This window comes from Ochotona princeps, chromosome 3, assembly GCF_030435755.1.
Source record: "Ochotona princeps isolate mOchPri1 chromosome 3, mOchPri1.hap1, whole genome shotgun sequence".
NCBI classification, from domain to species: domain Eukaryota; kingdom Metazoa; phylum Chordata; class Mammalia; order Lagomorpha; family Ochotonidae; genus Ochotona; species Ochotona princeps.
This window is the reverse complement of record NC_080834.1, coordinates 89,974,236-89,996,937: the sequence shown is the minus strand read 5'-3', so window position 1 is coordinate 89,996,937 and position 22,702 is coordinate 89,974,236. Positions and strand designations below refer to the sequence as shown.

General features: G+C 47.1%; 1 protein-coding gene across 5 annotated transcripts in view; it reads left to right on the top strand.

Annotated features, from left to right (window-relative positions):
• The first annotated feature begins 9,048 nt into the window (after positions 1–9,048).
• Positions 9,049–22,702, top strand: part of ZNF148 (zinc finger protein 148) — a 154,929-nt gene continuing 141,275 nt past the window's right edge. For 3 of the 5 annotated variants that reach the window (XM_058662010.1, XM_058662014.1, XM_058662012.1), the window contains exon 1: positions 9,050–9,298. The gene's annotated coding sequence lies outside the window, so the exon portion shown is untranslated. Of the gene's footprint in view, positions 9,299–22,702 lie in introns of all 5 variants that reach the window. The other 2 variants (XM_058662015.1, XM_058662016.1) reach the window with 1 other exon arrangement.

Here is a 22,702-nt window from a genome sequence, read left to right as displayed (position 1 = left end):
GCTCCAGGCAGTGTAAGGTCAGGTTCAGTCTGTCACCTGCATCAGCCAACACACGTACTGGTGGATGCAGCTGCCTAACCTGTTCTGCCTCTAGGCCCATTGCTCATTTGAACTGATGGGTGCTACAGCCTAGCCCAGCCCAGCCTGCCACAGGCCAGGTCTTCACCCACAGCAGTAGGTGCTGTGGCCTGGTTGGGGTCACCCTCAATAACCCTGGCTGGCCCTCCCCTCTGTTTTTTTGTGTGTGCTGGCATGCTGTGGTCTAGCCTGGTGCATCCTGCATCCCATCTGGCTCGCATGCATACCCATGGGGACTGCAGCTTAGCTCAGCCTGATTTGCCACCCCCAGTCCTGGCTCTCATTTTGGTATAAGGCAACCTAAGTAGTTGCCTACAGTTGGAGATAAATCAGTTTTTTTTTTAATTTATTTTTCAATTAATTTAACATAGAGCTAGAGAAAGAGAGAGGCAGAAGTCTTCCATTGATTGGTTCACTCTTCAAATGGCCAAAACAGTCGGCTGGGCCAGGCCAAAACCAGGAACCAGGAACTCCTTTCCTATATGAGTACAGGGGCCTAAGCACTTGGGCCGTCTTTGACTGCCTTCCCATGCACATTTGCAAAGAACTGGATCAGAAATGCAGCAGTTGCAACTTGAATGGGTGCCAAAATGGTATACTGCCTTTACAAGTAGATGCCTAATGGCTGTGCCACAACACCAGATCCAAATAAGTGAATCTTAAAAAAAAAAATGAGGGATGGTCACCTACTATATACTTTAGTGCCTGGATTCAATTTCTAACTCTACTGATTCCAGCTTTCTGCTCATGAGGGCAGCAATAATGATTCAGGTAGCTGGATTCCTGCCACCCACGTAAGAGATCTGAATTCCCAGGTCTGGGATTCAATCATCGCTGCAGATAATACGGAGTGAACCAGGGCTTGGGACCAGAGCATTCATTCTCTCCACAAATAAATAAGAATAAATTCAAGGCTAAAACTTTGAGGGTAGCCTTGAATAAAGTGTTTGTGTGACATTATCCTCCCCCTCTGCGCTCTAGGAGAGGTCAGACATGAGGTCAACAGGTCTATCTATGACCTAAATCAAACAAGCCTTTCAGACCAGGGAAAGCCATCACAGTGTGGGATATGTACCTGAAAGTAATTTTCTTATTCATTGCATAGTAGCCATAAACTAAATACAAAACATTGAATTAATATTAAATCCCGGCAGCTCTACTTGCATTCCAGCTCCCTGCTTGTTGCCTGGGAAAGCAGTTAAGGATGGCTCAAAGCCTTGGGACCCTGCACCCGTGTGCGAGACCCGGAAAGAAGTTCCAGGCTCCTGGCTTCTGATCAGTGCAGCTCCGGTCGTTGCGCTCACTTGGGGAGTGAATCATTGGATGGCAGATCTTCCTCTCTGTCTCTCCTCTTCTCTGTTTATCTGACTTTGTAATAAAAATAAATAAATCTAAAAAAAAAACCAAACCCTTTTGTGTAGTAAGTCTACCTGGGGAGTGTGCTATTGGGAGTTTCCGTGCGGTTGATTAGTTTCGCAAACACCAAGACATTAAGAAACAAAAGGGAGGACTGAGGGCTTTTCCTGTGGACACTAGTTATTTGGGTGTCATATCTGTCCATGGTGGAGGTTCACAGGCAGGGATGGACACATGCAACCAGATGATATGTGGTCTGAGGCTAGGTGGATAATGACCTTAGCCCTGACACTGAAACTTATCTTAAAACAAACCCCCTGTCAGCTGATTCTGGGCTGTCCCTTACCTTCCCCCAGCTTTTTTTTTTTTTTTTTAAGGGAAGGATGATGCTTCCATAGCTGTGTATCTTTGAGAAAGTGTACAATGGTGGATCTTAGGAAATACCAGTTAGTGACAGAAAACGTTAAGCAGCCTCCTGCCACCAGAAAGCTCTCTGCTTTATCACTGCTGCTATCATTTGCTTCACCACTACAGCTGTAGATCACTTCCACTTGATGTTCAGCTTGTACTTGCCCTTCAGCCTTACTTGCTTATAACTTGTTTGTGCAATGTGGAGGGCTATTCTGCAATCATTTCAGGGAAAACATGTGGGAAGGAACTTGCCTCAAAGTTTACACATTTTTTCAAAAAGACCTATTTGTTTTCATTTGTAAGGCGGAGTTACAGAGAGAGACAGAGAGAGATCTTCCATCTGCTGATTTCACTCCCGGAATGGCTGTAACAGCCAGAGCTGGGCCAGTCTCATGTCGGTCCAGGGGCCTGAGAACATGGGCTATCCTCCGCTGCTTCCTCTGGTCATAAGCAGGAAGCTGGAATGGAAATGGAGCAGCAGGGACCAGAGCTAGTGCCCATATGGGTAGCTGGTGCCAGCAGGTAGAAGCTTAGCCACAACACAGGCCCCAGTTTATACATTTTTTTAAACTATCCAGAGACAAATGCTTATCTCTGTGTGAAAGTCCTTGCATACTGTTTGATATTTGCATAAAATTTTGTCTGTAAGGTTTTAAATATATAAACAAGGCAGGAAATGTTGCTTTGCTATCAGAACAATGTAAGAGCCTGGGGGGTGTGTTTGCCTGGGAGCCCAGAGCACTCGTTTCTTTTTTTTTTTTTTAATTAAAAATATTTAAGTAAAAATTTATTTATTTTTATTGGAAAGTCAGATAAACAAAGAGGAGGAGAGACAAAAAGAAAGATCCTCTGTCCACTGATTCACTCCTCAAGAGGCAACAATGGCTGGAGCTGAGCCGATCCAAAGCCAGGAGCCAAGAGCTTCTTCTGGATCTCCCATGTTGGTGCAGGGTCCCAAGGCTTTGGGCCATCCTCGACTGCTTTCCCAGGCCACAGCAGGGCCCTAATTTAAAAACTTTATTGGAAAGGCAGATCAGATTTACAGAGAGAAGACAGAAAGATCTTCCATTGGGCCCAGCATGGTAGCCCAGTGGCTAAAGTCCTCACCTTGCATGCACCAGGATCACATATGGGTGCTGGTTATGTCTGGGCTACTCCACTTCCCATCCAGTTCCCTGCTTGTGACCTGGAAAGCGGCCGAGAATGGCCCAAAGCCTTGGGACCCTGCACCCATGTAGGAGACCTGGAGGAAGTTCCTGGCTTCCGGCTTCAGATCAGCTCAGCTCCTGCTCTGGTGGCCACTTGGGAGTGAATGGGTGGATAGATAATCCTCACTGTATCTCCTTTTCTCTGTAGCCTGGACATGAGCTGCAGCCCACATTTCGCACGCAGGTGCCTTGAGGTGGGGGATTAGCCAGTGTGGGAACCCAGAGCACTTTTGACTTGTTTTGTTTTCAGCCCCTGATGTTAACTCACCTTTTAGTTTTCCCCTAGCTATACAGTTTTCTTTAGGGAAGTGCAACTGCCTACTTGAAAAAGGCAAATCACCACAACCTTAACGCTTCATTCCTGTGTCTTTCATATCTTGACCTTTCTTTGTGCCTTTGCTTGGGACTTACAAACCCATTTATCTCATGGCTGATGGACTTATGCAACCCAATACCTCTTTTCTGTGTGTGTGTGTGTGTGTGGTGTTTTTTTTATAGTGACTTGAACAGGGGTGTTTTATTTTTATTTCTTTGAGATGCAATGAGACAGAGACAGAAAGAAAGAGAGGGAGAGAGAGAGAACGTACAAGCACCTGACCTGCTGGTTCCAGATGCTTGAGCTGGAAGGGGAGCTGGAAGTCAGGAATGGGCAATGCACCCCAGGCCTGGGTGGATCTCCCACCCGGGCAGCAGAGAGCCAACTACCTGAGCCAATACTTGCTGCCTTGCAGACTGCCGATGAGCAGGAAGCTGATGTCAGGAACCAGAGCTGGGCACCAGAGCCAATGTGGGAGGGGGGCATCCTAACCACTGGGCTAAATGACTCTCCTGGGAATATGGGTTTTAAGTAAATATTTAATGTGAGATTGGCATGTAAGAAAACAGTCATTTTTGGGAACTCAACCAAGCTTCTCTGTGTTTATCTACATGATTATTTAGTAACAGGGTAGTTTAAAAATATTTTGGTAAATCCAGAATTTTGGCATACTTTTTAAATTATATGAAGATGGTAAAAATAAGAAAATTTCATTTCTGTATTATATTATACTATCTCTGCAACAAACAGGTGTGAGTTCTTTGAAAGCTATTGAATATTAAAAATTTCTAATTGCTATTACTTGTATTTCATGAGAACTCATGTCCTTAATCTAGAGTAGTGATCTTGTCTTTGAAAAAGAAGAGGGAGACACTTGGGTAACCAGTAGCAAACAACTTTACAACTGATCAATTTCTTCAAGCCCCATAAGATTGGTTAGGCAGACTCAGGGCCCTGTGGCTAATGTTGTAGCATGGTGGATAAAGCCATCAGCTTCTTCTAGGTCTCCTGTGCAAATACAGAATTCTAAGCTCTTGGATCAACCCCTGATGCTTTCTCAAGCCCTTAGCAGGAATTTGGATCAGAAGTGGAACAACTGGGACTCAAACAGGTGCCCATATGGGATGCTGGCATTGACATCAATGACTTAACCCGCTGTGCCTCAACACCAGTGCTAGCATGGAGGAGTTAAGTATCTCAGAGTGCAAAGCCAGTAAATGTTATAGCTTGCATTCAAACCCACAATGCTTCAGCCACACTTTGTGTATTTAACCACATATTAGCTTCTAGAGATTAACAGTGTTCTTATAATGTTGCTTCATTTTGTTGTGTTTTTCCTTTCTCATGGACATCATCCTGTCCCAAGGTCTCTTTTTCTCCCAGTTTTGTGTTCTTGTGTATCCTGTACTTCACACACTTTCTCCTGTATCTCTTCCAGTTGAGCTGTCTCACAGCTGGGGAACTTCAGTTCAGTCTAGCACCTCCGTCCATCGGATGTTTCTGAGGGGCGGAAGACTACTTGCTCTTCTAGACTGAAATATTTACCTGTACTCCATGTTCCATGTGGGAGAGCGTGGACCATTTGTTTGTGTCACTTGTTCATTTTAGGCTATTTATTTGAGAGGCAAGGCTGGGGTGGAATAGAGGGGGAGAAAGGGGTAGAGAGTACTCTCTCATGGACTGGTTCACTTTTCCAGATGCCTGTGGCCACCAAAGCGAGGAGCCAGAGATGCAGTCTGTCTCCTGCATGACTGGTAAAAGCTTAGCTGAACCATCACTGCACTGACACAAACTGCAATCAGGACCTGGGATTGGGACTGGAATTGGATGTTCCAAAGTGGGATGGGGGTGTCTTAAGCACTAGGCTGAATGGCTGTTCCTTGTTAGTTTCAGAACATAGTGAAGTGAGTCCTGGGATCCATGGGAGACTTGTTCCAGCACTCTCCATGGATGCCAAAATCCTTGATTACTCAAGTCCTTACGTAAAATGATCACCTATGCAATCCTTCTGAATAAATCATTTCTAGATTATTTATTGTATCTAAAACATTGTGAATGTTAGAAATAGTTGTTTTACTACATTACTTATCAAAAATAACAGGAAAATCTTATGTATTCCACATATATATTGAGAGTGTTCCCATCTTTTGTTTCACTTCACACTTCACTCACCCCACTTCTGCGTCTCAAATAAATACTTTTAAATGAATAAGTGAAACTAACAAATGGCTTACTCTCTCTTGCTTAGAACATGGAATGGAGGTAAATTCTTCAGTCTTGAAAAATAAATAATCTCCGTGCTCTCAGAAACATCTCAGGATGTAGGTAGTAGGTTGATCTAAAGTCCCTCAGCTGTGAGACAGCTCACAGTGCTTGGGCTGAAGCTGGGAGCCACCAGCTCAGCCCAGTCTCCCAGAGAGGTGGTAGAGTCCCAGCTACTTCAGCCATCACCTCCTCCTTTGGTGCCCACCAGCAGCAAACTGGGATTGGGGCTTGGAGCTGGGAGGACAGGACAGGGACATCTGTGGCAGCACTTCAACTGCAGGCCAACCACCAGCCCCCAGATATGGATTTTTAAAAAATCAATGTGTTTTTTAAAATTTAAGATTGATCTATTTTTATTGGCAAGACAGATTTATGGAAAGGAGAGTCAGAGAGAAAGGTCTTCCATCTGCTGGCTCACTCCCCAAGTGGCCGCAAGGGTTGGAGCTGAGCCAATCCAAAGTCAGGAGCCAGGAGTGTCTCCAACTTCTCCTATGCAGGTGCAGAGTCCCAAGGCTTTGGGCCGTGTTTTACTGCTTTCCCAGGCCATAAGCAGGAAGCTAGATGGAAGTGGAGTAGTTGGGACATGAACAGGTGCCCATATGGTATGCCGGCACTTGCAAGCTAAAGATTGGCTAATTGAGGCACTGTGTCCATCCCTAAATGAATGTTCTCTATCTGTGTTGGCTGAGTGGGCTGATGTAGAAAGATTATTTATCAAAAACTCAAAAATGAAACAGTGACAATGCTGGCAAAGGGGAATGGAGAAACTGGATCTCTGATACTTTGCTAGTGGATATGCTAAATGATACAGTTACTCTGGAAAACAGTAGAGCAATTTCTAAAAACAACTAAGCCATATGACCTACCAATCATACATTTAGGCATTTATCCCAGAGAAATGAAAATTTAAGTGTACCCAATATCAGTATATAAGTGTTTCTGGGAGTTACAATTTATAATAGCAACAAACAAACAAAACAAACTACAAACAGCTGAAATGTACCAAATTTGGGGAATGGATGAACAAATTCTGGTAAATCCATATAATGGGATGGCATTCAGCAAAGCACAAATAAACATTTGATACATGCAATAACATGGAAGAAACTCAGGATGCATAATATTAAGGGAGAAAGGTTACACGGCACAATATTCCATTTATGCAGCACCCTTTTCTGAGTTAGAGAGAAAACACACACACACACACACCCCTTCCATCTGTTGCTTCACTCCACAAATGGCTGTAACCACCAGAGTTGTGGCAATCCAAAGCCAGGAACCAGGAGCTTCCAGGTCTTGCACGTGGGGGTAGGGGCCCAATTACTTGGAGCATCCTTTGCTGCTTTCCCAGGTCACAAGAAAGGAGCTGGATGAAAAGTGGAGCAGCTGGAACTAGAATCAGTATCCATATGCGATGCCAGCATCATAGGCAGAAGCTTAGCCTGCTATGCTAGGCTAAGCTTCCACAACACTTCTGCAATGACACAGCTGTGGAGATGGAGATCAGATTATCAGGGGACAGGAGTTAGCTTAGCAACTACCAATAGGAGATATGAAGGAGTTCTGTGATGGCCCAACAATTACATGGCTTGATGCTTGTCATGCTGCATGAATCTGCAACATGAGATAGAATTGCACTGAACACTCAGACATACAGGTGCAGGCTAAAACAATGGCAAGTATTACGTTCTGGAGTTCCACTTAACAACTATTTCCATACATTGGCAATAGCCCAGTGTGGAATCTTAGCAGAGCTTTATGAAATGTCACCATGGTGGGGAGAATTGGGTGGTGGGTAAGAGACTCCATATTTTTCTTTCAAATCCTTCATTATTTCAGAAAAGTGTGTTTTGTTTTGAGACTCCGAAAAAGTAAGCGGGATGTTTTGGGCTGATTTTGGGGGAACTGGGCAAGAGGAGCATGGAGAGGTACATAGGACTGGCCCCATCTCTTCTGCTGTAGCTGCCCAGGAGTGTTCTTGACCCCGCCCACTTGATGCAGCTTTTTCTGTTGTAGGTCATGGTGCTGAGCAGAGCTGTCTTACTCAGGGTGAAACAAGCAGTCTTGGCCCACTGGGTGCAATCTGCCAGCCTTCCATGCCTGACTTATTAGTTTTTCCCACTGCCTGAAACTAAGTGTCTGCCGCTTTGCTGCCAGAGGTATATATATATATTTTGGTAACATCTTGAATTTGATGCTATTGCAGATGCTAGAAGTTGCCAGAAGGCTGTCCTCCAGATAACTGTACCCTGCTCTAGCTTATATCACTGTTGGGTTGCAATTAACATTCAGAATATGCACTGTCATCTTATTAAAATGTATGCTTCTTAGTGGAGTTGGTGCAGGGAGCGTTGTTGGTGGAGCTGTCCCCTATCCTTGCTCTTCTCAGGTACCTGTGTCTAAATTAAGCTGAACCCCTGTGTCCCAGCTATTTCTAAACAGGCATCACGACTTACTAAGGTTAAAGACTGGGACAACATCAACCTTGCAGACACCAATTCAGTGTCATCCCAAGTGCGTGATGCCAGAGTTGGGAGTTTGGCCAAAAAGTACTATTCACTTGGTAGGTAAGGGATGGGAAGGTGGGTGTGGGCCTGGTTCATCAGGAAGACATCGCAGGGAAGGTGTTTTTATCCTGTGGCCAAGTTCCCGTCGCCCACAATCACTCAAGATTCGCTGGCATGTTTTCTGTTACTGGGCTGACCTTGCTGCTGGGGGCGGGGACACGTAGATGAGTCACGGTAAACCACAGCAGTATGCACAGGCGCCTCAGGGTTCCTCCTAAACGTGAGATGAACGAAGCCACCCCTAAGGCCACTGGCCATTTAAAGGGTTGGGGGGGGGGGCAAAGGATGTGACAACCGTGCAGTCCAAGCTCCGAGCCCAAGACCACAGACAGGAGGTCTGGGTTCTAGGTGAAGCGAGCAGGAAACACTCTCCTACCCCCCGCCCCCCAAAGACCCTGCCTGGGAGTCTCGGTATCTTTGTCTATGCTTGACAACCTGCAGAGAGAGTTTGCCAGCTTCAAGGGCGAGCGGCTGCCTCGTTCGGAACCCGGTGGATTGGGGGCAGGTAAGAGACGATGAACCGAGAGCCAGGACTGCTCCCGAGCCAGCCTCCCTCTGAGGCGTCCAGGTCTCCCGGCCCGCGGACAACACAGGTTTAAAGGCTGAAAGGCGGCCGCAACCTCCTCTCAGAGGTTTCCTTCAGTCGCTTTCCCCGGGGGGCGCCGCGGGCTCGGAGCCAGCTCCCCCGGGCCACACTGTTCTGGGTGACACGCAGGCGCCGGGATGGAAGCCACGCGCTGGGTCCCGTCCCACTCAGGTCGCTGCGCCAGGCGAGGGGAGGGCGCCGCCGGAGCGCTTCCCGTGTGCGGGGCTTCCCACCATGCACCGCGCCGGCAAGTGGCGGCGACCGCGGCGGCGCTCTAGCCGCGGCATGTCTGCCTCTCGACTGCTCTGGGAGGAGGAAGAGAAGGAGGAAGAGGAGGAGGAGGAGGGGGAGGAAGAGGAGAAAGGCGCAGGGGTGGGAGCTGGAGCCGAAGCTGCCACAGCAAAAGTTCTCCCCCCTCCCCCCTTCCCCTCCTCTCCAGGCCCCTCAGGAAGGCTGGAGCTGCCGCCGCCTGCAGTCGGTGACCGCGCGACTCGGCGCCCGCCCGCCCGCGGTAAAGCGCTCCGGCCTGGCAGGCCCGGGCCCCGGGGAGGGCGCGGGAGGAGGAGGGAGCGGCGCGCGGCCGACGGGGGTGGCGGGGGAGCGCGCGGGGAACGGCCTGACCCCGGGGTGGGTGGGTGGGTGCGAGCGGCCGGGCGGCCGTGGGGGGCCCCCCGGCGAGGCCGAGGGAGACGCGGGCGGGCGCACGGCTGGGCGCACGGGGAGGAAGCCGGGCGCCGAGAGGGGTGGGTGGTAGGGTTGGCGAGCGGAGAATGACGGGGGTGGCGGAGACGAGCAGGCGGCCCGGGAGGCCCGAGGAGGGTGTCAGGGGTCGGGAAGGCGCGGGACTGTGGGCCCCGGGGGGCGACGGGCGGCGGAGGGTGGTGGGAAGAGGCGCGAGGGAACAGCAGGTCTGTGTGTGCACCCGTGCCTGGTGCAGTGCTTTATGCACCGCAGGCCTCAGTGCCTGTGAAGGGCAGGGGTTGGAGGAAAGCGAATGCTTGCAGGGGAACCTGGTGGGAGTGAGAGAGAGGCCCGGAGGAAAGATGCCGGCTAGGTGGAGGAATGCAGGGGGTGGCCGGGTGGAGGAGTCTCCAGGAGTCTGGGGTTGGGGAGGTGGTGGGGGAGCGGTGTGCATTGTGCAGCTACGTGAGGGATTTCGTGATGGGGAGAACCTGAGCGTTTCTGAGGGGACACGGGGCAGGAGTTTTTCTGTGAATAGAAACGACAGCGTTGGAAAGCCAGAGCGGAGGTGGTTGGTGGTGGGGTGCTAAATATTAAAAGAGAGGATGCAGGGAGCGTGCATAATAGAAAAGACAGATGTAGTATCATTAATAAACGTAGGCCCAAGGACTAAAGAGGTATTCCAGATGGGCCCGGATGGCCTAGTTTTGAACCTGTTTGGGCTCCTCGGTAGATGACATCTGGTAAGTGTGGATATCAGGGCTGTGGCTGGGTGGGTTGGTGGGGGTCACTGACCATTAGACTCCCCTCTTGGGTAGTTTGATCTAAGACTATTTTTTTAAGACCTTGAGAGTGAGAACCTTCCACACAGACCTTGAGAGAGAGAAGGGACACTGGCTAAGGAGTAGTCTCTTGGCCGAGGGCTTTGAGATCCCCCCCCCCCCCCCCCCCCTTAGATCTCTGAAGTCTTGGCATTCCCCAGCGCCTGGGGGAACTGTTATCCTGGCTAGTGCCCCAGTGGAAGTGACTTGACTTGGCGCTTCTTGGTCGTTGTCTTCGAGTTCCCTGGGCCAGGAGGGCTGATGCCCAGCCTGGGTGGCAGCACCCAAGATGCTGACTGACAGGTGAAGGGGTGTCCATCCTGGGGTGACCCTTCTCAGGAGGGACGTTGGGCAGGTGACTCCAGGACTGTGGAGGCGGTGAGGGGAGGGAGAGAGACCCATGTTTCCATCCCAGTGCTTGATGTTCTTGACTGTTGTCACCAAGGCACGCTGGTATGGAAGACACTATCTGAGCCAGCCAAGCGTGCACCTTGCAGAATGGAGGAGCTAGAATACCGGTTTAGGTCTTGGGTTGCAGGGAGGTCAGGTTTGATTATCAGGAGGTGTGGAGGAACCTGAAGAGACTGGATATTTCTGGAGGCAGGTTGGAGGGAGGATTAGCATATCGGCAGCAGGAAATGAGCCAGCCTCTCTGGCTGATTCCTTGTGCAGAACACCAGACACAGTTTTCAGGAGGGACCTCTGGTTACAGTACCTGGATAATTACCTTTTGTTAAGAAGGGAAAAAAAAGTACATGCATATCACATTGTACTATTTCTTCAACTGAAGAGCGGGCACCAAGTGTGAAGGCTCTTTTTATGGAACTAGTGGGTGAAGAGATGAATGAGGAAGGTGAAAGGAATTTTGGAAAGGGAAGGGAAAACTCAATTATGTATTCCTTTGGCAAGTACGTTTGCAAGAGGATGATAATTTAGCTGTAGAGAGGAACTCTGATTTCTTAATTACAAGCTTTCTTATAGAAATAATCCAGAATTATTATTCAGAAGGTTGAGAACGCTTCGTCATTCTATTTTAGATGTAGTCCTTCTTGCACAGGACTTGATTACATCACATAGTACTAAGTGTGATGTGGCTGTTTTTATTGTTTCCATAGTGTGAGAGGGCCAGCTTGCAGGTACTGTATTTTTGCTTTTTGTTTTGGTAGGTACAGTTCACCTCAGTGTACTCTTGGTGTTTCTCTGCTCCTGAAGCAGTGCATGCATGTGGTTTGGGATGTTCCTTGGCGGGGTTCATCCAGCAGCTGGAACCCAGCCTGAAGGTGCCTTGGGCGGCTCCCCCTGAGGGCATTCCTTGCCTCAGTTCTCTCCTGTGCAGTGGACATTTACTGTTACTTCTTGATTTGTCAAGGACTCAGAAAACTCCTGGGTGAAGGGCTGAAAAGGGTTGAAGTCACTGACATTACCCCTTTTTCTTCTTTCTGACCTCTGAAAGCTATCATTTTAGCTCTTTTGTTCTGTGTCTTTACACCTGTGAATGGCATGCTTAAGCCTTGATTTTATCTCTCTTTTTTTTAAATTGTTGGAGAGCTGCAGAACTCTAACCTGCTGGCTCACTCCCTGAGTACTCAAAGTTGAGGAGTCAGGAGCTCCTTCCAGGTCTCCCTTATGTGTGGTAGGGGCCCAGCTGCTTGCACCATCACCTTCCTCCTACAGTGTGTGCAGTGTGCATTAGCAGCAAGCTGGAATTGGCAGCAGAACCAGGACCTCAATCCAGACACCGTCTCATACACATCGCAAGCTAATGTGTACCCCAGGCTTGGTCTTTAGACCTAAAAACACTGGGGCAGTATCTCTGCACCTCTTCACAGTGGCAGGTGAAGGCTTAGGCAAGCAATGGCTTTCTGAACAAAGGAGAGCATTTAAAGTTGGACTGAAAATGCCAGTGAGATGATCGGGGAAGCTCTAGGTGGGTCGGGTAAGAAAGCAGTATGTGCGTGGTGCACTTGGTGGGAGATGAGAAGGAAGAGGTTTTTGATGCTGCAGTTGGTTACTAGGCTGCAGGACACGGTCCTGTGGAGTTTGAGCGTGGGGCCCTGGAGATGCACTGGAACTAGCCAGTGTGCTCCTTCCAGGCTTCTTGGGGGCAGTTCTTAGGGTTCTAGGAAAGAGTGGGATCAGCCTGCACAGGGATTTTGTTTTTGTTTGTTCAGAGGGCCAGGAGGGATGGGAAATGTGATAGGGGAGGAGGAAGAGGATTGGGGGGGAGGCCAGAGATGGTGATAATTGGGTGGGAGGCGGAAGGAAACGCTGAGAATTCTGAGGGCATCTGCCTGTGGAGTGAGGACTTTTCCCTCAGGGTGGTGGTGACATGGAGATTTGTGGCAGATAAAAGGGACTTAGCATATTTAAGTCACTAGAATGTTGGGAATGTGATAGAAAAGATGATGCTGTACTGTAGTGGGGAAAGTCAGAGTATTTGTATCTGGAGGAGGGGGTGCGTGGCAGAAACAGTGAGAGTAGGGAGCACCGTGGTCCAGTCTCCTAGCCTTCCTCTCTGGATGGTGTACTGCTGAATTTGTGTTTGCTGGTGAGAATTGCTTCCTTTGTTGTGCACATGGTCCCTGGATTGTAACCTGTGCTGAGCTGAGACTTGTTTGAGCTTGTTCACCACTTGGTTCCTAGAAAGACTGATAGACAGTAGGGTCCACTGCTGGTGAACACTGGGCGGGCTGTACGCCTTCCTGAGTGCTGTGCAGGGCTGTGTAGATAACAGTATGTCTCTGTGAATGTGGGAGAGTAAAGATGAAAGGGATACCTGGCCAGGGAGTGGATTAGAATGGCATGGGACGGTACTGCAGACAAGGAGTGCTGGCAAAGTGTGTCCCTTTAATCTGGTGGGTTTAATCTGGAACAGGGTGTTGTTGCCTTTGCGTTTTCTTACCTCAGGCATCAAGCTATTTTAATAATCTGTCTAGGGGCTCAGCGTTCAGGCGCTGCGGGTTAGGCTGCGATCCCTTATCAGAGTGGCTCCTGAGCTTTGGAGCCACCTGCCTGCTCTTGCACCTGGAGAAACACAGTGGGGGGATGGCTCTAGTGCTGGCCTCCCCGCCACTCATGGGAGACACCTGCTGGAGTCCCAGGCTCCTGCCTTCTGCCTGGCCCAGACCCTGCCAAATCTTTGTTGCCTTGTGGGGAGTGAACCAGTGGATGGAAGATGTCTTTTTCTCTCTCTCTCATTCTACCTTTCAAGCAAGTGAAACAATGAAGTTTAAAAACAAAACAAATCTAATTTGATTTTATTAATTTTTAGGACAATGCAAGAGATAACGTTAGTTTCTTAGAGGAATTTACAGTTAAAAAAATATTTGAAGGACTGGTGTTGTGATGTGTCAGGTTAAGCTGCTGCCTGCAGCACTGGCATCCGATGTGGGAGCTGGTGCCAGTTCCAGGTGTTCCACTTCATATCTAGCTCCCCGCTAAAGTGCCTGGGAAAGCAGTAAGAGATGGCCCAAATGTTTGGGCCTCTGAACCCACCTGGGACACCTGGAAGAAGCTCCTACCTCCTGACTTTGGCCTGGCCTAACCAAAGGGCCATTTGGAGAGTGTCCTCTCTCTCTACATATCTCTTATCTTTCAAATAAATAAAGTCTTCTTTTTTTTTTTAAAGATTTATTTATTTTTATTACAAAGTCAGATATACAGAGAGGAGGAGAGACAGAGAGGAAGATCTTCCGTCCGATGATTCACTCCCCAAGTGAGCGCAACGGCCGGTTCTGTGCCTATCCTAAGCCAGGAACCAGGAACCTCTTCCGGGTCTCCCACGCGGATGCAGGGTCCCAAAGCTTTGGGCCGTCCTCAACTGCTTTCCCAGGCCACAAGCAGGGAGCTGGATGGGAAGTGGAGCTTCCGGGATTAGAACCAGTGCCCATATGGGATCCCGGCGCATTCAGGGAGAGGACTTTAGCTGATGGTCCACGCCGCTGGGCCCCAAAGTCTTCTAACAGAGTTACTTGTTTGAAAGGTAGAGAGCTAGAGAGAGAAATAGACATCTTCCATTCACTGAAACACTCCCCTCAGGTGCCCTTAATGAGGCTGTGCCAGGCTGAAGCCAGGAGTCAGGGTCTGAGTCCAAGTCTCCCGTCTGGGTGGTGTGGTTTCAGGTGCTGGTGTCATGCTGCTGTTTCCCAGCTGTGCGCTAGCATGAAGCTGGAATGAGCTGCGGGGTCAGAGTTGGACGCTGGGGACTCCAGTATGGTGTGTGGGTATCGCCACACAGCCATTGCGCTGACCACCGGGCCTGCCCCAAGATCCTATGTTCTTCTGGAGGAGAAAGACACATTGGGAAATAATTCAGTAGCAGTGTAAGATTTTAGGAGGTTAATAAATGCCAAAGTTACATCTCCAGGTGAATTAATATTTTATTTATTTATTTATTTTTAATGTAAAGATTTATTTATTTGAAAGGCAGGGTTGCAGAGAGAGACAGAGGGAGAGGTCTTGGATTTGCTGATTTACTTCCCAAGTGGTTGCAACAGCTGGAGTTAGGTCAGGCAGAAGGCAGGAGCCTGGAACGTGGATTCTCCCATGTGGGTGCAGGGATTCAAGCATTGGGCCATCTTCTGCTGCTTCCCCAGGTACATTTAGGGACCTAGGTTGGAAGTGGAGCAGCCGGGACGCTAGCCAGCACTCATGGGATTCTGGTGTCCACAGTGGCAGCTTAACCTGCTGCACAGGTAGTTGTGTTCAGTCCTAAAGTTCCGATTTTTACTGCACCATGTTTTCTCAGTCGTCTTCTGAAGCTCCAGTGCTGTTGCAGGTGGGGGCTGTATGGGGCAATGAGACTTGTTCTCTATATTCAAGGGTTTGTAATGCATTTGTAAATAACAAAAGGTACAGTGTTATTCTGAATGATGTCATTGTTGGCGTATCTTTTTGCTTTGAAAGATTTGACTTTTAGAATTACAGAATATAAATAGGATGATTAAAGAATAGTTTTGTTTTAATTCGGGTAGAAACAGAAAGGGAAATGATTTTCTTATTTAACTTATTAAATGGATTCTGGAAAACACTCCCAAAGAGGAAGCCAGGCGTATTTTGGATAGTGATGATAGCTTCATCTGTAGGTAGGCACTAGGTAAATGTTGGTGGAGTGTACTGGATGGTTGAATGATGGCGTGAACAAATGAGTAAGTTGTAGCCTCCCAAGATCACTTATTTTATAAAGGACCACAAATGGCCTAGTCCTCTGCCTGTAGTGCCGGCATCCCTTATGGGGTCTAGTTTCAGTCCCTGCTGTTACTGCTCCCTGCTGATTTGCCTGGGAAAGCAGCGGATGATGGTCCAAATACCTGGACCCCTGTACCCATGTGGAAGGACACCCCTCTCATCCCCCCCATTGTGGCCATTTGGGAGTGAACCAGCTGATGAAAAATCTCTCTGTCTCTTTGTAACTATGCCTTTCAAATAAAATAAACAAGCAAACAAAAATTTTAAAAAGGCCATACTGATTTGATATTTTAAATAAATTTTGGTTATGTTTGTTAACAATTTCATGACCTCGAACTAAGATAGTTTATGGTTAAGCTTGTGTGTGTGTGTGTGTGTATATATATATATATATATATATTTTTTTTTTTTGGTTAAGATTTATTCATTTGAAAAGTAGAGTTAGACAGACAGATCTTTCTTTCATTGGTTCACTCAGCAGATGGCTGCAGTGGCCTGGGCTAGGTCTCATTGTTGCAGGAGCCTAAGCACTTGGGTCATGCTTCACTGCTTTCTCAGGCTCATTAACAGGGGGCTGGATTGTAAGTGGAGCAACTCGGACTTGAACTGCCCATATGGGTGTTGGTGCTCTAGGAAGCTTCCTTAAATGCTGTTCTGGTCCCCCAGCAGTGGGCTTTACAGATCATAGGTGGGATAGGAGCTCAGATAATAGAGACACAAATATTGGTAAGGTTTGGGTTGGGGTGAGAGGATTTAAGTGAACTGTGTTTTACCAGGTGGATTGGAGAATTCTTCAGGGATTTCAGAGAGGCACTGAATGGCTCCAAATTTCCCTTATAGCCCTACAATGAACTTATAGCCTGAATTTGTTTTTGTCTTTCTGCCTATTGCATTTTAGCTACTCCTACTGGTTTGTTCCTTTTGAAATTCACATTGTTGGGTAGATGCTGAGCCCCCTGGAACAAGTGTGGGTCTTTTTCCATCTGCGTCTAGTGTAGCTCTGAGTATGCCCTTTGCTGAGCCTGTACTCTGTCGATGACTTTGTCTCTGTATGTGAAGAGCATGAGTCAACTGGGTCCCTGTTATCCAAGTCTTTTCCTGAGCTCAGAGCTACTTTCTGAACTGCAGAATGAGACAGAAAAGGATTGAGAGCGTTTGTCCAGTTAATGCATGCTTGCTAAATAAATGAATGAATGGGAAAGTATTTGAGATCATTTAGGAGCTCTGAATTCTCTGTATGCATTCTGTTCTATTTTATTCGTAACCTGCCTGTTTCTATAAAACACGTAATGGGACTGACAAAGACAGGTGCACCAGAAATGAGCTGAAGTAATTCAGAGAAGTCTAGTTGAGGAGAAAAAAGATGAAGGAAAAAATCTGTTGAGGAAAGACGCTAGGTGCTAACAGCACGGATGTTAGAGAACTAGGAAGGCAGTGCAAGGCAGGCAGATGGAGAAAAGAGGGCATACCTGACAGCAGGGAGGAGTCCGAACAAAAGGAACTGCGAGAGGATGTACAGAGGAGAAGCGGGAGAAGGTGGAAGGTGAGGGCGATTATTTATAAGGACCGTTTTTGAGGAGGAAAATGGTGAGGCTATTGGAAGGACAGGAGTTTGCAGAAGTGTGGAATGTAGTAGAAATTGTTATCATTTTTTTAAAAGATTTATTTTTTTCTACTGGAAAGTCAGATATACAGAAAGGAGTAGAGACAAAAAGGAAGATCTTAGTGTCTGATGATTCACTCCCCAAGTAGCCACAACAGCTGGAGCTGAACTGATTTGAAACTAAGAGCCAGGAGTTTCCTCTGGGTCTCCCACGCCGGTGCAGGGTGCCAAGGCTTGGACCATCATTGATTGCTTTCCCACGCCACAAGCAGGGAGCTGGATGGGAAGAGGAGTAGCCGGGACACAGGTTAGTACCCTTATAGAATCCTGACGCTTGAAGGTGGAGGATTAGGCAGTTGAGCTTGCCTCTTACCCTTGGTCAGTTTTTAATTTTAGATTGTGACCCACAGTAATAAATATAAAATATAAAATCTTCACCTAATTAGTCTGAATTTTTATAGATAAAACAAAGCTTTGTAACACAGTAACTGTCCCTACCATAATGGATATATTTGATGTTATCTATTCTGATTGACAAAACAAAGTGCTGGCTGAGAGAAGGGAAAAAATCCTGGTTGTCATTCGTTAGTCTGATCATGACCAACTAAATACGTTGCAACTTGTCATTTGGAACAGAATGAGTTAATGACTAGGGAACAATGGGATATAAGGTAGGAAGAATGCGGATGGCTTTGAAGGCCAAGCTAAGGAGTTCATATTTGATATGATGTAATTTTGTGCTCAGTAAGCAAACACAAGTTGAATTTTAGTCTTAGCTCTTCTATTTACTTGCTTTTGATTATGGAAAATTATTTTCTTTGTGAATCTTGGGTTTTGTCATCAGGAAATTTATATTCTTTTTATACCCTTGCCTTCCTGGTTAGGGTGGTTGTGAGGATTTGAGTTTAAAATGTATTAACATGTGTTGTTAGAAATTATTACTGTTGAATCTAATTTGAGACATTGTAGGGGCGAGATTAGGAATGAGAAGACCAGTTAGGAGGATATTGGAAAATTGATAAGGGTTTAAATTATTTGATAGCAGAAATGAGGGGTGAGATGTGATTGGAAGGAGAGAGACATGAATAATTGTAAAGATGACTAAAAGTTTAGAGTTGTGGAAAGATTGAAATTTCAGCAGTTAAAAATTGGTTCTGGTTTTTGGTCTTTTAGTAGTGTATTTTAGAGTAGATTGTTAAGTTTCATGGAATAGAGGTTCTGTTTGTTGTTGAAGGATTAAATTCATAAATTGGAATTGAATATGAGTAGAGATAGTGATGGAGTATGAGGATGTGCCGTTGAAGGGTTCCCTGTCTCCTTCCCCCCCTCCCTCCCTCCCTTATTAGCTGTTTGAAAGTTACAGTGACAGACGGAGAGGCAGCAAGAGAAATATTGTATCTGCTGGTTCATTCCCCATGTGGCAACATCGTGGTCTGTGCCAGGCTCCAGCTGGGACCCAGAAACTGCATCCAGGTCTCTCACATGGGCAGCAGGTTTTGAGCGGTCTTTTGCTGCTTTCCCAGGGGTATTAGTTTAACCAAAACTGTGATATGGATGCTGGTGTTAACGAGTGGCAGCTTAACTTGCTGCACCATAATGCTGACCCCTGAAGGGTATTTTTGGTTGCATGCTAGATTGGTGAGGGCATTCTCAGACGGGGGAGTGATATGAATGATGGTGAGAAAAGTTACCATGTTTAGGGGTTCATGGTTTAGAATGGCTGTGTTTTTGAGTTTCATGTTGAAAATAAAGCCACATGATAGAAAACCTCAATCCAGACTAAACTGATCTTTAAAAAAAAATTATTTGAAAGCGAAGTTACAAAGGGAGGGAAATGGAGAGAAGGCAGTGTCTTTCGTTTGTGGATTCACTTTCCAGTGGCTCCAGTGGCCAGAGCTGGGCTGGGCCAGAGCTGTGTACCAGAAGCTTTTTTCCAGTTTCCCACGTAGAAGCAGGGACTCAAGGACTTGGGTCATCTTCCACTGCTTTCCCAGGAGTATCAGCAGGTAGCTGGATTGGAAGTGGAACGGCCAGGAGTTGAACCAGGATCATGTGGGATACTGCCACTGCAGGTGATGGCTTTACCAGCCATGCCGCACACTGGCCCTAGTTTTGTGAGACATACGAATTGCTCCGGTCATAGGGGTACAAGTTAATAATGACTTTTTCTTAGGTGTGTAGCAATCTGAATTCTCAGAAGGCACCCTGAAGTGTTGCCATCTCCAAGCTGGTGTTTCTTCCAACTGAAAGTGACTGTTAGTCTGACCTCTATCATAATAGAGTTGTCTTGTGTTTCTGTATTTCATACAGGTGGAGTCACATTTACTGTTTCTGGTTTTTCTCCTTTTTTTTTCTTAAAAAAAAAATTATTTTTTGGAAGGGCAGAGACACAGAGAAAGATCATTCATCCACTGGTCCATGCCCCAAATGCCCTCAATAGCCAGGGTTGGAGATTCATTCTAGACCTTCCACATGAGTGGCAGGGACCTAAGTACTTACGCCACCAAGTGCTGCTTCCTTGTTGGATATAAGTGGAGGATGTGGGATTTGGTCCAGGTGTCTGATACAGGATGTGGGGCCCCCAGGCAGCATCTGAGCTGCTGTCCCACACGGCTTCCCTTGTCAGGTTTCTTCTGCTCACCTCTTGCCTGTAAGGTTCATCCCCAGTGCACGTAACAGTCAGTCCTTCTTTTTCCTTCACCGTGTAAAATTCTATTATTTGACTGTGTCACAGTGTTTATCCATTCTTTGATTGTTAGATATTTTCTTTCTTTTTTGTGGGGGGAGGTCTAAGGAATTATTTGTTTTTAGTATTTCCTTTTTAACTTTTTTTTTTTTTTTAATTTGAAAGGTAGAGAGGGTTAAATATACTCAGATAATGGTCCATCTGCAGTTTGAGCACTCAGGTGCTTGGAATGGCTAAGCTGTGGACTAGGCTGAAGTCAGGAGACGTAGACTCAGTCTGAGTCTTCCCATGGATGGCAGGAAGCTGCGTATTGAGCCATTGTCTGCTACCTTCTCTAGGTTGCACGTTTGGTGGGAAGCTAGATCAGAAGTGGACTTGAACCAGGCACTCTGACACGGGGGATGGGGATGTCCCAAGTAGCAAGCATCTCAGCCACTGCACCAACTGTGCCCCTGTGCCTGGCTCAACATACAGATGAGCTTCATCTGTATCATGTATAGCTGTAATTCACTGTCTGTACTGTGTGAGATTCCACTATTTGAATGTGTCACAGTGTGCTTCTCATTGCGCAGGTGGATGGTTTCTAAGTTTTGGAAATCAAAGTAGCTTCAAGTTGATTCAGTATGCAGTGGGGAACCAGTGATGATTTTGGACTGGGCAAATAATGAAGTGCTTAAGAATACTGATGTGGATCCTGGCTCTGTGTCCTAGTGGCTCAAGTCCTCACCTTGAACACACTGGGATCCCATATATCCCTGCTTCCCATCCAGCTCCCTCGCTGCTTGTGGTCTGGGAAAGCAGTTGAGGATGGCCCTAGTGCTGGGGCCTCTGAGCTCACGTAGGAGACCCAGAAGCTCTTGGCTCCTGGCTTTGAAACTGGCCCAGGTTTTACCTTTGCAGCCATTTGGGGAGTAGTGAACTGGTGGGTAGAAGATCTCTGTCTCCTCTGTGTGACTGCTTTTCAAACAAACAAAACCCAGGAAAAGTGATCACAGCTATGGGCAGGTGCTTGGCCTTGAGTTGATTTTCGTTAGGATGCCTTCATCCCACATTAGTGTACCTGGGTTCAGTTCCTGGCTCTCCTGATTCTAACTTTCTGCTAATGTGGACCCTGACAGCCAAGATGGTCTGAACCAATGGGTTCTGCTGTTCCCATGGGAGAACAGGAATGTGTTCCTGGCTCCCTGCTTCAACCCCTGGCCCAGCTGTTTGTGAATGCTTGGGGGAGTGAATTAGGCCATGAGAGTTTTCTCTGCCTTTTAAATTAAAAGAAGGCCCAAAATACCCTCCTCCCCCGCATTCCCCAGAAAACCTTAAAAGTATATTAGTTTGGTGATTCGCTTCACCCCCACCTCCTGCCACCCTTCCTGCCCCACTTTGCCAAGAGAACCTGTTGACTGCGAGAGTTACAAGGCTGTGTATGACAGGTGAGAAGCCAAGACTCTTAAGATGGGATTGTTGTGGTGCAAGTGAAAGGCAAGGCACAGAGGCAGAAATACCTCAAGAAAAGGAAATCATGATTGGATGGGTCCAGTACAGTGGCGCAGTAATGCTCCTCTAGTGCCAGGATCCCAGATGGGCACTAGTTTGTGTCCTGGCCACTCCACTTGTTGTGCAGCTCCCTGCTTGTGGCCTGGAAAAGCTGTTGAGGACGGCCCAAAGCCTTGGGACCTGCACCCGTGTGGGAGACCTGGAAGAAGCTCCAGGCTCCTGGCTTTGAATCAGCTCAGCTCTGGCTGTTGCAGCCACTTGGGAGTGAACCAGCAGATGGAAGATTTTCCTGTCTCTCCTCTCTAAATCTGCTTTTCCAATAAAAATAAAGAAATTAAAAAAAAAAGATTTGATGTCACCTGTACTTTTGGGAAATTGGGGAAAAAGAATCCTTCAGGGGCTTTTTTACCTGGTGACTGAGACTGCCGCTAACAGAAGTTACTGAATCAGGCAGCAGAAATGTTTTGTTGTTCTAAGGCACATCGACCCATAAGTGAAGCAGCAGTCCGAGTGCTCAGGGGCATTTATCTAGCTGGAGGCAAATACTGACTTGGAGCTGAAAAAGATCCAGTGGAAATTTTGGACTAACACAGAGTCGATAATTGAAGCTGCTAATTCTAGATTTGATAGGGTGCTGATGGTTATGAAATTGTGTGGATTGACTGATAATTGAAGTGTTAATTGAAGCAGTAAAGAATCAAGTTTCAAGTATATATATTCTTGTTCCTCAGGATTGTAGCAGAGGGTGATGGCTTAAAGATTGTTTTTGGGATTTAAGGAGAGATATTCACATGCAGAAAGAAGATGGAAGTAGTGGTTAGGGTTGAGATTCTGAGGGGGGAGTTAGAGAGAGCTCCAGGACAGACATTGGGAAAATCCACACAAGTTGGGCCAGAAAGAGGAGCAGTAATGCAAGCAGGAACATCAGAGCAGAATCCTGTGCCGAGAGTCGTGTGCAAGCGTGTGCACAGAGTAGAAGCAGGTGCTCAGCTAAGCCAGGGTGGACAGTTCAAGTGTGACTGCTGAGCACAGGAGGACTGGGAATAGGGTTTCTATTCAGATTCTTTTTTTGGGGGGGGGTTGTGATTAAGAGAACAATTTAGAGACTAGGATACATGGGGCTTTACTGAGGAAACTGGAAGAACATGAACAGCGATAAGGGTAGGAATCTAGGAAGGAAGAATAACATTTCAAAATTACAGGCAAGAAGTAAAAAGCATTTTACAAGCTGTAAGAGGACATGATTACAGGGGAGAAGGTGTGATTTGAGGAGTCTTTCGGGAGGGATTGAGTTGGATGAGATTACGGATTTGTGTGTGCAAATGGTTGGGATTATTCAGTGACCTTCTGGTGGTGCTCCAACCCTGGTGTGCTGCTGTGAGGAGAACAGACGGTGAAGACGCCCACCGAGGGCAGTGGAAGGCCCTAATGTTCTAGGGGAGGGAA